The sequence below is a fragment of the Petaurus breviceps genome, unplaced genomic scaffold (assembly GCF_028583685.1).
Source record: "Petaurus breviceps papuanus isolate PSGF00001 unplaced genomic scaffold, PetGlider_PUasm1.0 90977, whole genome shotgun sequence".
Lineage (NCBI taxonomy): Eukaryota > Metazoa > Chordata > Mammalia > Diprotodontia > Petauridae > Petaurus > Petaurus breviceps.
Genome location: NW_027187391.1, coordinates 47,937,982 through 47,953,977, shown reverse-complemented (window position 1 = coordinate 47,953,977; position 15,996 = coordinate 47,937,982).

Below are 15,996 nucleotides of genomic sequence, written 5' to 3'. Positions count from 1 at the left end.
CAAAGGATAAACAAACTAACAAAATAAATTCAAGAGGGAAGGAGTGCTAATAACTAAGGTTGTTAGACTTGGAAAGTTTTTTTTATAGCAGGTGACATCTAAAGTTCAGTTAACTTTTCTCTTTATACTCTTCACCTCAGCTCCCAGCTCCTCAAGGGAGGGAATAAAGTTTTCTAAACACTGACAGGATGAATGAATCAAGGTGCTGTGGACCAGACAAACTCCATACTGGTTCTGCCACTGTGCAGACAGAAAGACATTCAAAGAAACCACAACTTTTTAGTTTCATTGCAACTGCTTCCTTCAACAAATAAATGGTGTGTGTGTGTGTGTGTGTGTGTTTGTGTGTGTGTGTGCGTGTGTGTGTGTGTGTGCGTGTGTGCCTGCACGAAGCTTAGCCACAACCCAAAGAATCACTGTAAAACACCTGAGGGTGATTGGCCTACTGGAATATCATGGAGAAGTGATTCAGAAGACGGGAGGAAGCCCTTTCAGACCATCCACTCTAACCCTGACACAGGAAAGAGCACTTGGCTCTTACTGTAAATGAGCTAATTATGTGACTGTAATCCTTGGACTTGCATTTTTTCAGCCACCTCAACACGAACTCAGACTTCTGCTATTATGTAATTATGGAAAACTTCACAACAAACATGAAGATTCCTTCTGGAGGCCACATTGGAGCCAGGGCCTAAGCATATGAGCGTGGGAGGAAAGCAGAGCCTACAAAGGGAAGAGCAGAGATTTATTGAACTTAAAAGGCCATATTTTAAAAAGGGGCCTCGACCAGACCTCCCTTTTTGTGTGCACATTTTTTGCACCTGCAACTATTTGTGGACTCAGAAGCCATGTTCCTCCTCCACCCCCCAGGAGATCATTTTTGAATGTCTTGGCCCCAAATGTTCTGTTTTCCTGCCAGAAGGGAAAAAAGAAAAAAATCAAAAGAGACTTTATAAAAAAAAAAACAACCAACTTTGTTTTAAAGAAAATAGCAGTTGTGCAAAGAATTGAAGCCACATTTTCAGGTTAGACATAGTTGTTTGAGAAAATTTCAGGGGGATAAATGGTCTTCTTCACTTTCTTTCCTAAGCTGTTAATATTGTTTTGCTGGGCTCTGTTCAACAGCTGTGGTCTTCCTTTCAGGGATGGGCACAAGTAGTTTGCCTGAACAATATGGAAGCCAACTGACATCCATGTAGTCCAATTACAAGTTGGTGCTCTTTATGTTCTTCAGTAAAAAGGTGCTCAGGGTGCTTTTTTTTTTCAAAATCTGCCTGCTGACAAATGTCTGCTGGTTAACTGTCCATCTGTATCACCCTGATCTCCTGCCCCTCCCACCCTATACATAACCTACTTACCTCACTTACTAATATGAAAGCTATTAACAGAAATATTTTCTTTCAACAATAGTAACTACTTGAGTCAAAACAGCATCTGTAGATTTTAACAAAGCTGGCAAGAATTAGCTATCACTCTTTAAGTTCAGAGAATAGGAAATATAAACTTGAAATCCATGAATCAGGCATCTAGGTGCAAACTCAGGTAGGTGATCATATTTATACAGAATCATAGAATTTCATAATTGGGAGAAACCCAAGCTATCACCTTTCATACCCCTTAACTCCACAACAATTGAAGAAATGGAAGGAACATTGAATTGACTTGTCTAAGGTCATTAAGCCAATTATTGTTATATTTGGATAAAAATACAGGACACCTGAATTAAAACTGAGTATTCTTTTACATAAACCATAGAGCCTCCAAAGTACAAATTTGTTTCTATATGATGAGATCAGAAATTTAGAACTGGAAGGGAGTCTAGAAATAACTTTGTCCAATTCCCTCATTCACAAGATGAGGAGACCAGCTAAAGGGCCAGTAAAGTAGATTTGATTTGAAGAGCAGGATTTGAACCCATGCCTTCTGGCTTCAAATTTGAAGTAATTTCCACTGGACTATGTTAATCCTGCACCCAACCACATGTTGATTTTAAAACAAGCAAAATACATCTGTATAGAAGGTATGGAATTTAATGTTTAAATCTGAGTATAACAAAAGATTAATTAATTAATTAGTTCATTCATTCAACAAACATTTATTAAGCATCAACCGTGCTGAGGTGAGAGGTAGCTATGATGTGGATTGAGCACAAGATTTCAGGTCAGAAAGACCTGGATTGAAGTCCTGCCTCAATGACATTTATTAGCTGTGATCTGGACAAGTCAATGGATTTCTCAGTGAATCAGGCAACTCCTACTTCCTAAGTCAAAGAGGATCTGTGATCTGGGTTTATGAAGAAAACTCTTTCACTGGGAGCTCTTTTTCTGATCTATGCAGCATTGTGTTATATGATGGGAATATAAAGATAAAGGAAAACATAATACTATCACTCAAAAGAGGCAATGTGGTGTAGACTGAATCTGAAGTCAGCAAAATTTAGGTTCAGATCTTACCTCTTACTAGACTAGATATTTATTAGCTGTATGACCTGGGCAAGTCACTTAATCCTTCATAGTCTTAGTTTTCTTATCTGGAAAATGAAAGTATTGGATTCAAAGACTTCTGAGGTCCGTTCTTCAGAAACATTGGAACTAATGACATCTAAGGACCTTTGCTTAGATTTTTTTTTTTGGTTTAGTTTTATTTTGCCTTTCTTTGAATCCCCAGCACTTAGCACAGTACCTAGCTCATAGCAGGCACTTAATAAATGTTAGTGGACCAACTGTCTTCTAACTTTAAATCTATGTTCCTATAGGAGGCTAAAAATCTAATGGGGTGGTAAGAGTGGAGAGGTTTGGAATATCTGCTCAAATAAAAATATCCAGGATAGGATGTGATCAGTTTAAAGAGAAATTTAGATGAGGAGTTCTTAACCCAAGGTTCATAAGCTTAAACATTTTTGATAACTCCATTTCAATACAGGGTATCCCAAAAGGTTTAACAGTTTAAAACTGCATTGTGACTTTTGACCGACTGTTTCTAATTGAATTTCTTTGTAACTCTTTGTATTTTATTGTATACATTAAAAATATGATTCTGAGATTCATAGGCTTCGCCAGATTACTAAAGGGGTTAATGATGTAAAAAGGTTTAAGAACCCCTCTTTTAAGCAAAGTTACATGAGAAAATTGAGGTGAGAGGTAGGAAGGGGGGCATGCATCAGGAAAACCTTCATAGAGGATGGAACACCTGATTTAGTCTGAAAAGGATTTCAACCAGTAGAAATGAAGGGGAAATTTGTGGCAGGCATTGAGATGATAGTGTAGGCAAATGCTGGAGCTAGTAGAGCTGGGAAACAATTAAACTAGGAATGAATGAGTGTCTTGGAGTATTAAATATGCTTAGAAGGTTGACCGGGTCAAATGTGTGTGTGTTGTGCTTACAATTGGCAATGGTGTATATTACATTCGAAGACTACTTGGGCATTAGTAGAAAGGATGGACTGAGGAGAGATGAGGCTAAAGTCAGGGAAACCACTTAGGAGGTTATTCTAATAGTACAGGCAAGAAAACAATGAGGGGCTGACCTAGGGTAGCAGTTGTGTGAGTGGAAAAGATGGAAATGATATGAAAGGTAATGTAGAGGCCTCATTTCTCCTAATTCACACCTAGCCCCTCTACATTTTTCCACTTTCCTCTTTTGTTTCAAACTTAGAAGAGGTGACTTTTTAAAAAAATTTTGTCAAGGCCTACCCTTATCCTTATGCCTTTGATCCCATACCCATCCATCCCCCCTAAGAATTTGCCCCATCGATCATCTTCATTCTTTCTTATCTTCAATTTCTCCCTATTCTTCCTCACTGTCTACAAAATATTTGGAGGGATGGCACTAAGTTTAAGGGGGACTGGTTAAGGTTTCTTTTTTTTTTTAAGCAATTGGGGTTAAGTAACTTGCTCAAGGTTACATGGCCAGTTATTTCTGGGTGTGGTGCTAAGTATCTGAGTCCGGATTCGATCCCCAGGTCATCCCGACACTGGGGCCGGTACTCTTACTCGCTGAGCCACCTGGCCACCCCTGTGGTTAAGGTTTCTTGCAGAAGGGGAGACATTAGCTAAGACTCGAAGAGACATGGTTGCTACCTCTGCTGGATGAACCAATCTGTTAGATTTCCTGGGCCTTCTCTTCAGTGCTTGTCTTTTCCAATTTTAGCCTTGTGTGTTAACTGTCCTCTTTTAGATGAGAAGTACCAATACTTTTTTCTGTTGAATGTGCTGTGATCATTTATAAAGGGAAGAGACCCTTAGCCCAAGATTGTCAAGGGCCTCTTCAATCATTCTCATATTTATCTTTTAGGACCTCAACTCTGATATTTGTCACCTACAAAGCTGAAGAATGGCTTCTCCTATAGGACAATTCTTCCTGATTTCATATCTGGAATGATGTCAAAGATCTCAACATTAGTGATCATCCAATCCAATAGACATTTATTAAGTGCCTTCTGTATGCCAAGCATCCCAGTACATCTCCTAGATTCCTGTTGGGTCTCATGCAAAGGAATGTCTAGGTTTGAGAATAAGCTGTGCCCTGAGACATATTCATTGTCTCTATTGACTTTTTCATATGGAGTTGAGCCTCAAAATCCTTCCAAGATGTGGCATGCTTCATTTACAACTGAAAGGTCCTCATTCTTTTATTTTCTTTTTATTTTCCCTTACAGTTTTTAACTTTCCTGTGAGGGACATAATCTCACATCTAGTTCGACCTGTTCATATTGATAGATAACTACACTCAATTTTCTTGTAAACAGTTATTTGATTTTAAGAAGAGAATAAAAGTATATTATGAACACATACTTCATCTTTTCTTTTCTTGCTTTTTAAAAAAACTCAGTATGACTTGATTTCTTCTATTCCTAGATTTTAGCTCTTTTAAACCCTGACTCCCAGATAGATAGTTCCTGGCTGTGAAAAGGTACCCATTGTTCCCCTGGGGAAGGAGGAATAGATGCAGTCATGCCAGTGGCTTAGGGCAGCAGCCCCACTGCCAGTCTCCATGGCTTCTGGCAACCAGGGCTACAAAGCCCTTCTTACCCTCCATCATGGAGAAGCAGAAGCTAAACCCAAGCACAAGATGTCTCACCTCTCACTTAGCAAATTGAGCATAAAGAGGCTTTGAAAGACTTGAAAATTTCCATCTAGCATGTGTAGCAGCAATCACCCCAAGCGTCCTCAGGGTTTGCTGCCAATACAGGTTCTTGGATCTGCTTTGATAAAGGAAAGAAACTCAAAATGGGTTAACAAGCTTACTTTAATCAGTCAAATATGTATCGTTTACCTAGTTCAGGGGAAAGAGGTCAGCACCCCGAACTTCAGAATATACAGACAATTATCAAGACAGAAACAGATCAAGTAGACAGCTTTCCAAACTGTCCAACCATTATATCCATACCAAATCAACATCTGGGTTTCAACATCTGGGTTTTTCAAAGCCGGGGGTCTCTGGACAACGGCTTCCCATAATCCAGATCAAATCACAGAACACTTCTCAAAGTGAACCCCCAAAACAAAGCCTCACATCAGGGCTTATATAGCCTTCTCCTGGCTCAGAGAATGTAACAACCTTTTTTGGACCCACTAGCCAATCAAAAAGTATCTACTGAAAAACAAGCCTCCCACCCCAGGCTCCTGGTGCACTTTAGCCCAGGGGCAGGGAAGATCTTTAAAATTTACATTCCCATTACAGCATGAAAAATGAAGAATTCCAAAACAGTTAAAATAAAGAAGTGTTATTTTTAATGATATTTCCATATTGTTTCAGGCAAAAAAATATACAATAGAGTAAATATTTATTAAATGACTGAATTGATGGAGTAATGAGTGAAAAAGGTTGTATTAAGTCCCCTCTATATGTGAAGCATTGTGCTAAATGATAGAGATACTAATGAAAAAAGGAAGACAGTCCTGGCTCTATGTTTTAATAGGGTGAGAAAACATACGCAGGAAGTTTCAGCTGCAAGTCAGATGGAAAGACTCTTTGGTCTTTAGGGTACAGTGGCAAAACAGATGGTAATGAATCTTCTTTAATGTCATTTTTATTCATGAAACATATACATTTCCGATACTGAATCATTTGACAAGCTGGAAGAAAGGCTGGTGGTCTGGGTGAGGGGTTGGGAGTGGGTGGGGAAGGGGACATGAGATTACTGCTCCTGGGGACATATTAACCCAACAGTGGCAGTTGGTAAGTAGTTAGTGTTATTGGGCAAGGGGATGGTGGACCCCTTCTCCATAGGGATTGGTCTCTCCAGTAGATGGGTGTAAGGGCTAAGCTGGACACAGTGGCATAGGCACCATGGCTATTCCTAAGGCTTTTTGTCTCTAACAAGATATGAGGGGAGGCATTTGTTGAGGTGGCTGTCACATGCCACCTGTTGTCCCCCTTCACAATGCTTTGCTATTTCTCCTAGGTTACTTTGTCTGCCCACATGGTACCCATAAGGGCTCATTAAACACTTTTGTTTGTACTGGCTGCTGGTAATACAAAGATTAAAAAAAAAAACCACCACTCTGCCCTCAAATAGTTTATATTGTAGGGAGGGATTAGAATTAGGAAGTAATATAACATTTATACAAATCAATATGATATTAAGTAAAATGGACTGGGTCAAAGGAATAGTCAAGAAAAGGACTGTGAGAAATTTTGGGAGAGATGCCATAGATTACTAACCTGATACTGATTAGAATATTTCCTTTTGTCTTTAGAGAATTCCCTTGTTTTATTCCATCTCTAGAAAATTAAAAATCTGATTAAAAATATATTAAAAATTTCTTACAGTCTTATGTTATAGCATTTCTTTCTGTTATTAAAAAAATCATGTTATTCTGAAAAGGGACCCATTGGCTTTGCCAGGCTGCAAACAGTGTCCATGACACACACACAAAAAGATTAAGAACCCTTGTTTTGGAAGTTCCCAAGCACAGTGCAAACAAAAGGATTCCCTGTTGATGGCCACATTCTTTAACTGTTCCTATTCATAGACTATGTTGAATTAATTGCACTGAGCTTCAGAGCACAGCAGACTCTTTAATGAAATTCACAGTAATATGAAAGAGATTTTCCCAACTATTCACACTAGAAAACAAAGTGAAGAAAACCAAACACTACCCAAACAAAACCAAACAACTGTGAATAGCAGTGAGATACACTGTATATGTGTGCATACATATATTAACAATTTTATTTTGTATAACAGTGGAATTTCTGTTATGGATAATGTGCTTGAGTCTCTATAATCTGTAGACATGCATTAGCAAAAGAAAAGAAAAAAAAAACAGGGAAACACTCTCATTTCCTCCTTGAATGTTTAAATGGTATTAATTTTGTCCTGTGCCTTATGTGGAAAGATATACATATCTATCTATCTGAAACATATACATATCTTTACCATTCTTCCTTAATCTTGTGTGTATATATATGTATGTATGTGTATGTGTGCATACACACATATATACATATGTGTGTTGTGTATACATATGTGTGTATTTCAAGCATTCATGATTTCAGTTATGTGGGTTCTCTTTTCCACCAACCCCTGAGAAGAAAATTTACTCTAATAACTATAGTGCATATTGTCAGCATAGAACTTAGCTTTTAGAATTCACTACATAATCTATTCTGTTTTCACAAGAATTTAGTCTCATCTATTAATGAATAAGGAAAATCTGGCAACAGCAGACAACTGTATGTTAATAAAGTAAGTGTATCCATCTATAGACAGATGCCATGTTTCCACAGTGCTAAGGATGAACTTACATCTTGGTGGACTGTTTCTTTCAGAAGACTGTGAGTGTGATTTAATGGGTGACAATATCACTGAGCATGCACCTCCAGAGCATGTGTTTTTTTTTTTAAGGATATGAATCTCATGGACACAGGTTTAGAGGAATCAAGGTATAGACAGAGAGAAAAGGAAAAGACATGATAATAACAGGAGACATGTCCAAACAGCAATTACTCCAAAGAGATATAGCGAGTTTTCCTAGCACCTTCCCATGAGTAACCTGACATCCCTTTCTTCTGTGTTGGGAAGACAGATTGGTTATCTGGGAGCCAAGATCAGGACTCTCAGGAGACATAAGGATGAGAGTCATTTAGGAAAGGGTATTGAGAGAGCTTCATACACAAGTTTATTACTTGTAATAATCTTGCCATTCTAATTTGATCAAATATATTTACTTTGCATCCATGTGTCGTATAACTTGCTCTGTTATGAAGAGATACATCAGTGGGGATGTGAGTCAAAGAATGATTTGTATGATGTGCCCCAAGATTTAACCAAGTCTTTGCAAACCCAGAACTTGGGGGAGATGGGGAAGGGGTTAGGCAATGTTTCACATTAAATTTTTACTAAAGAAAAGTTTACAAATCCTATCTGGCTGTCTTTTCCTCAGTCTAGTAGGTCTAGAAACTTTTTATTCAGTTCAATAAGCATTGAAAGCTTGACACTCTTTGAGACAGAAGGGAAGACAGAGTGTGTTCCAGACTTGGATGACCACTTATGCAAAAGCAGGAAGACAGGACCTGGAATAGCATGAATGGGGAACAGTTAGCAGACCAGTTTGCCAGAAATTAAGTATGTTTTCTCTCCTTATCCTTTCTTTGCCTAGTTGATGAATCCCTGAATCTTGCCAAAAAATATAATTCACCCAAAACAGATGAAGAAAGCCATATTTTTAGTTGTTTTTCTACTAGGTAATCAGTTAATAATATTTCTTTAGCGACTGAAGTGTGTAGAGTACCATACAAAGTGCTATATAAAGATGAGGGACTAGGGGGCATAGCTTTTGGGGAGCAGGTACTTTCTTTGCTTCAAGGTGCAAAGCATTCAGGGGGAAGATTTTCCCCTAGTTGTTTTCAGAAAGTAATCACACAAGGCTACAACGGTCTAAGAGAAGAAGTCTCTTTTCACAACAAGTCTTAGAAACTATACTCAAAACACCTCATAATAATCCCATTACCTCACCACAAACTCAGTGTAGCATTTCATCAAATGCTCTTTTGATATACCTACACACTTGTCACCATAACAAGAAAATAAACACATTAAATTTGATACCAACTTTGTGGTCATAAAAGCCAAGCTTTTGGAAACTGGAGTGCTAAACAATTTAAGAAAAACAAAACAAAACTAAGCACTTTTTCACCGTGTTTATAAAAGTAGTTATGTTCTCTTGACAAATTATAACACATATTTTTACTCTATTATTTATAGGTTTCTCAGTCAATGAACTTTTAAAATGATGGGGGTGTCTTGCATGGAAAGTTGATGTGAATCAACTATGTATTTATATACATAAATATGCATATCACAGAGCATTTTTGGTCCAATGAACAACTATTTTCTCCTAGTCAGTTATTCACTGAGAACATTGCTATTTGCCATCTTCCCTTCCCTTCTGATACAAAAGCATCCCTTTGTATCAATTTCCAACAACAGGTGTATGAATTCTTGGCTCCTTTCCCAGAGTGCTGTCGCAAATTTGACATTTACAAGTGTTCCTTGGGTATGAAAGAGGTTGGGAAACAGAACCAGTGCCTTATGGAGTTCCATTAGCTATTTTATACTTCCAACTGATGGCTAATTATAGGAATAGTAAGACCCTACACAGTATAAAACTCGTAACTTACCTTACAACTTGATTAGAAAGATCTGCATAGCTTCATGAGATTATTCTGTGGCTGTTATTGTTCCAGAATGAGCCAGGTGTCTAATGAAAATAGTTCACTGACTTTGAGCTAGAAAGGACAGAGGATATCATCAAACAAATAGTTTTATTTTACAAGTGAGGAATCTGAGCTCCAGAGAGATCAGGCAACTTGCTAAAGGTCACACAGGTAGTAAGAATAACTGAGGCTAAATTTGAACTGAGGTCCTTAAACTCCACCCACACACTTTCCATTGCACCATGGAGTAAATTAAGGAGAAATAAGAATGTTCTGGCAACCCTCCAACCACTAAGATATCCCTGTTTCTTTTTACCTGGGCAACAGTGGCCTTGCAGGTGGGAGGAAAGTTGGCTGTACAGAAAGGCAAATTTTCTAGATTCTACTAATGAGAATCAGCACTTCAAAAAGGGAAAGAGCCTTTCAGACAAGTACATTCATGTATATCCCCTTGTTGAGGGAGAGACATCCTTGCCCAAAAATAAATAAACAAACAAACAAACAGAAAGATAAATAAATACATAAAATAATAGGAGGTGTTGGAAAGATATTAGAGTGCAGGTAAAGAATGCATATGTCACTCTGGGTGCAGTTGATGACAAACATTACCCACAATCCCCCAGATCATAATATTAGGAAGAGTACTAGTAAAGAGGGAGGCATTTTTTCATGAGAGGACACAGAGAGACCTTCTACAGCATGTTATTGGCACTATGCATGACCAATATGCATCACCATGTGACAGAGTTGCAATTAAATGGGACAGGTTCCAAAAGGAAGATCTTCTTGTTTTGGCTACTCAAGACAAAGGCGGAAATCTTTACTCAGAGACCTTAGCTTAAGAAGTGCTATGTTCTGAATCGGCCAGGAGAGAAGTTCCTAGTCTTGCTTCTACCAAATCTGGGAAACTGAATTCTTAGATAACTTTGGAGAAGACACTGGACCATGAAACACTTGACCTCCACCAAGATATAGATGATAGATAGACAGACAGACAGATAGATAGACTGAAAAGGAGGAAGGAAGAAAGAGAAAAACAAAAAAACAGATAGAATTTATTATTTATTTTGTGCCATGCACTATTAAACACTGCAGATACGGATAGAAGCAAGCAACTTACATTTTAATAGAAGAAGACAACATATAAAAGAGAATTGGAAAGGTTGTTGATGATGGGAATGGCATATAACCTGACTCCCAACAAAATGAGCTATCAGAGTTGAAGGACTCAGGGGAAACTGGGCTGGTGGTGAGTAGAATGAGGATCACCTGGAATAACAGCTCAATGAGTCTTGGTTGGGATGGGTGTGAGGTGGGCACCACTGAAAATAAGTGGCAGTGAGTGTGCAGTTGATCATGTGAGAGTGGCATTGCTATCAGGAGATAGTGACAGAGATGGTTGAGAGCAGGAGGGAAGCCACCAGTAATAGAGTACCAGTGTTATCTTGGGCAATTTACAGAGCCCCTTGGACCCCTTTTGAACCCCTTCTCCTCATTTGTAAAGTGAAGTTAGACCAGATGACATCTCAGTTTTCCTTTATCTTCACTTTTTTTTTTTAAAGCAATCGGGGTTAAGTAACTTGCTGAAGGTTACATAGCCAGTTATTTCTGGGTGTGGTGCTAAGTGTCTGAGCCCGGATTTGATCCAGGTCATCCCGATACTGGAGCTGGTGTTCTTACTCGCTGAGCCACCTGGCCACCCCTACCTTCACTCTTATAACTATAAGAAGCTACAAAGGAAAGAACATGCCAAGAGTGTTCTGAGAGAACCCAAGAGCAGCCTTGCCAGCATGCCAAGAGAGTATGAAGAGAACCAAGAGCAGCCTTGCCAGCATGCCAAGAGAATGTGAAGAGAACCAAGAACAGCCTTGCCAGCATGCCAAGAGAATGTGAAGAAACCCAAGAATAGCCTTGCCAGCATGCCAAGAGAGTGTGCTGAAAGAACCAAGAACAGCTTTGCCAGCAACAAAGAGCACAAGGAACTTAGGCTTCCAAGTAAAAGAAGCCTCTTCCTAGGAATGGCACGATGCCTTGAGGACTGTGAAGGAGAAATGCTAAACAGACCAACACTGTACAGGTTCTGCACTAATGGATAGATGCTAGACTGAAGGAGAGATACTAGATTGTAACTCTCACTGGCAGGGTATAGAATTGTCTGGCAATTTCTCTGTGCGTGGGGAGCAGTGGACTTGCATGTGGGGAAAAAGTTGACTGTCCAGAAAGGTGACTTTTCCAGATCTGACAGCATTTTAAAAAGGGAACAGGACCTTTCATCCATACACATTTTTGACATCGGGGTTACATAGTCACAATTGCTGCCTGGGTTGACTAGTATAGAAGCCACACATTTTTAAGCTTTTCAATCATTAATAGGATCAGGTTATCAGATAGATGAAGCAAGGCAAGTTCTGAAAACCATCAAGAATAATAAAGAAATGAAAGCAAAAAACAAACAAAAAAACATGATAAAGATCTTTTTCCAGTCTTAACTGTTGTAGATCTAATTCAGTCTTACTTCTAGATGATTCATTTTAGTTTTATGCATTCTCACATGAGGAATTCCACCAGGCCATAGGAAAGGTACCTCTTGTGCCTTCAATAGATTTCATTTCACAATCCCATTCAGCGAACATTTTTTAAGTGCCTACTTAATATGTAAGGCATTGTATGTAGGCATTGTATGTAAGGCATATATATGTAAGGCATTGCTGTAGGCATATGGGATACAAAGATGAAAACTAATAAAGTACCTGCCCTCACAAAGCTTACAAATTAGTCTTTAAAATGTTAGGGATATAGGGTTCAAACATAATATAACAAATACAATAAAGTACAGAGAAAAGACCAATCAAAAGGGATCCAAGGAAGAAGGGATAAACCCTAGTTAAGGATGGGGGAGGGGTATAGAATCAGAAGAGGTGTCTTGGAGGAGTAGCATTTTTCTGGATTCTTAATTTTCTCATCTGTAATGGAGAATTAACAATCTTTGCTCAACCTATCTACTTAGGTGACATAGTAGAGAAAGTATTGAACTTGGAGTCAGGAAGATCTGAGTTCAAATCTTACCTCAGTCACATATTAGTTGTGTGACTCTGAGCAAATCACTTAACTCTTCTAAGTCATAGTTTCCTCGTCTGTAAAATGAGTATTATAAAAGTAGTACATGACACATAAGGTCGTTGAATGGACCAAATGAGATAACATATATATGAAGTATGTACTTTAAAGTACTAGATAAATACTATTATTTTTGTAGTTATTGCCTTACAGGATAATTGTGGGGAAAGTACTTTGTGAACTTTAAAATTCTACAGGAATGTGAGATACTGCTGGTTTTCTTCTAGACTAAGCTCTATGATGGTAAGGGCCATATCTTATCCAAATTTTGTTTCCTCTAGTGCCTACTATATGCAGTAGCACTCTGCATACAGTAGGTACTTAATAAATGCTTGTTGAATGGATAAATTAATAGATGGATGAATGGAAGGATAGATAATAGACAGATGAATAAATGAAAAGAGAAGAATTTCAGCTGGAAGACATAAGAACATGACTTAAAGATTATTTAGCCCAACATCCTCATTTTATAAATGAGGAAATTGAGGCAAAAAGAGGTTAAGTGACTTGCTCTAAGGCCACCCAGGTATTCAATGACAGAGTTTGAAGCAAGCATATATGTAGATCATTAGTGAAGTAACTTTTGCTATTTTAAGAAGGAAAATAATATTACCTTAATTTTGTTCTCCTATTATTATTAAAATCATGACTTAAGAATACTAAAAGTCTATTGCCATAGTGGATAGAGAGCTGGCCTTAGAACCGAGAAGATCTATGTTCAAGTCCCACTTCTGACACGTAGTAGTCATGTGATCCTGGACAAGTCTGATACCACCTCAGGACTCTGGGCGGCTCTCTAAGACTACTATTTGCTTATTGTTGTTGTTGTTGCAGAGAAAGGGGGGAAAGAAAAACTTGCATAGGGAGAGTGTTCTCATCCAGAACTCTGTATCAAAGAAATCCAAGATCCAGTCCCTGTCCCTACCATCTTGTCTTCCTTATTGTTTGCTAGGTTTTACACAGAACATTATCTACATCTCCTGAGTTCACAGCAGACAAAAAGTATTGCTGAACAGGAAGGGCAGGAAATAAGTGCAGAGGAAGGAGGTTTGCATGACAAAAGATCAAGAAAGCTTCATGCTATTGGGATGCTCCCAGTCATTTTCAGGATCTAGTCCACAGAGACTTCCATTCCCAGAAAGAAGATGGGCTTTCAAAGGAAGTGACTAACATGAAGGGATATGAAAAAAGGGACAAAAGCGGTTTATTAGTTGGACAATAGAATTGCATCTGAGGCATACAGAAGAATGCACAGAGCTGGAAGTGATCAAGAGAAAAAATTAAAATTAAGAAGATGTGCTTGACTAGAAAAAAAAAAAGCAAAGGAAGTGAGAGAGAGACTTATAGGAACATAGATTTAAATGGTGGTGACCATCAAGTTCCATTTCCTCATTTTATAGAAAGGAAACTGAGGCTGAGAAAAATGCTCAGAGTCACACAAGTAGTAAATATCTGGGGCAGAATTTGAAATCCAGTCCTCCTGACTCTAGGGCAAGTAGGTGGGGCAGTAGATGGAGTGCTGGGCCTGGAGTCAGAAAGACTCCTCTTCTCAAGTTCAAATCTGACCTCAGACACTTATTACCTGTGTGACTCTGAGCAAATCACTTAACCCTGTTTGCCTCAGTTTCCTCATCTGTAAAATGAAGGAAATGGTAAACCACTCTAGTATCTTCACCAAGAAAACCCCAAATGGGGTCACACAGAGCCAGACATAACTGAAAATGACTGAACTATAACCTCCCGACTCTAAGCCCAATGTTCCAACCATCATGCTACCTAGCTTGTACATAAATGCACTTTTTGTAACATCTTGCAAAGAAGGGCTGCTTCACTAAAAAGACAAAAACATTCTGTTTCAATAAAGCCAGAAGAGTCCTGACTCTGGAGGCAGAAGATCTAGGTTCATATTCCCTTTCACACTACCTGGGTGACTTCCCATTAGTCTCTCTAAGGCGCTGTTTTCTCATCTGTAAAAATGAAAGGGTTAGACTAGATGTCCTCTAATTCCTTTCTAGTTTTATGAGCTGATGATTCTTGCCCTCAGAGAACCCAGCACCTTCAAAGCTTTCTCTTTTGATATCTAGGAGAAGATGCTACTGTCAATTTTCCTTACAGGGAAAAAGTACCCCCCACAAAAAATATCTCCAATTCATATGAAAAGTGAATGGTCCAATTGTAGAGGACCCCAGGATCTCTTCACTTCCATGCTTTAGGCCTCAGACCTTGTTTTCAGTCTGTCTAGTTTCCTGGAAGAGGCATTCCTGGGGGCTGGGCATCTTTGACAAGGTTCAAGGAGAACATGAAAAATAAAACCTGTGCAGGAGAAATTGGCACCTTCCTCTCTCTGCTCCTCCAAAAAAACACTGTTATTTGTTTCTTGCTTCCTGAAACCTTTGGTGCAGTATCCCAGCACTGAAAGGCACCACCTCTAGAGACCTTTTTCTATGTCTCTGAGGAAATAACCATATCAAAAATCTCTGTTTATAATACAAAAGTACCTCAGAAAATGCCATCTGGTACTCTTGAACTGAAAATTCTTGTATGAGTTTATCCTGATGAAATCCTCTGGCATTTTCCTGAGGCTTTTCTGCCTTCCTGCCAAACCATAATTGGTACCTGTTGCTCTCAGTCTTGAATTATCTCTTCCCCAGCTGTGGTGATCAGCCTCAAGGGTCTTTTCTGCTTCTAAACCTTTCTGTGAATCTGGGCCCTGGTTTCCCCAGCCTGACCCAAGCCTTCCCAGGCTTTGTGTCTGACTGAGATTTTATGCCATTGCATACCTCACACTGGGCCTGTTAATCACTTTCTGTAGTGCTCAGTCCTGAGATTTGTTATAGTGGTTTCTGATTAGCTAAAATGAACTCTTTCATTTTTTTTATTGCTAAATGCTTTGCAGAAGAGCTCTATAATCTATGGCATTTCAGACTAATTTCAGACAAGATTTAGTCAAAAGAGCATAGACTCTGGAGTGTGGGACCTTGAGTTGTCTATCTACTGATTGTGTGGCCTTGGAAAAGTCATCTAACTTCCTGAGCCTTAGTTTCCTCATCTGTAAAATGAGGGAGTTGGAATAGATAGCCTTTGAGGTACTTTCCAGTTCTAGACCTATATTCTAATCATTTAAAACCCAGTAGCAGCAATGACAGCCAGGTGGCACAGTAGATAGAACACTGGGTTTAGATATAGGAAGATTCATCTTTGTGAGAACAAATCTGA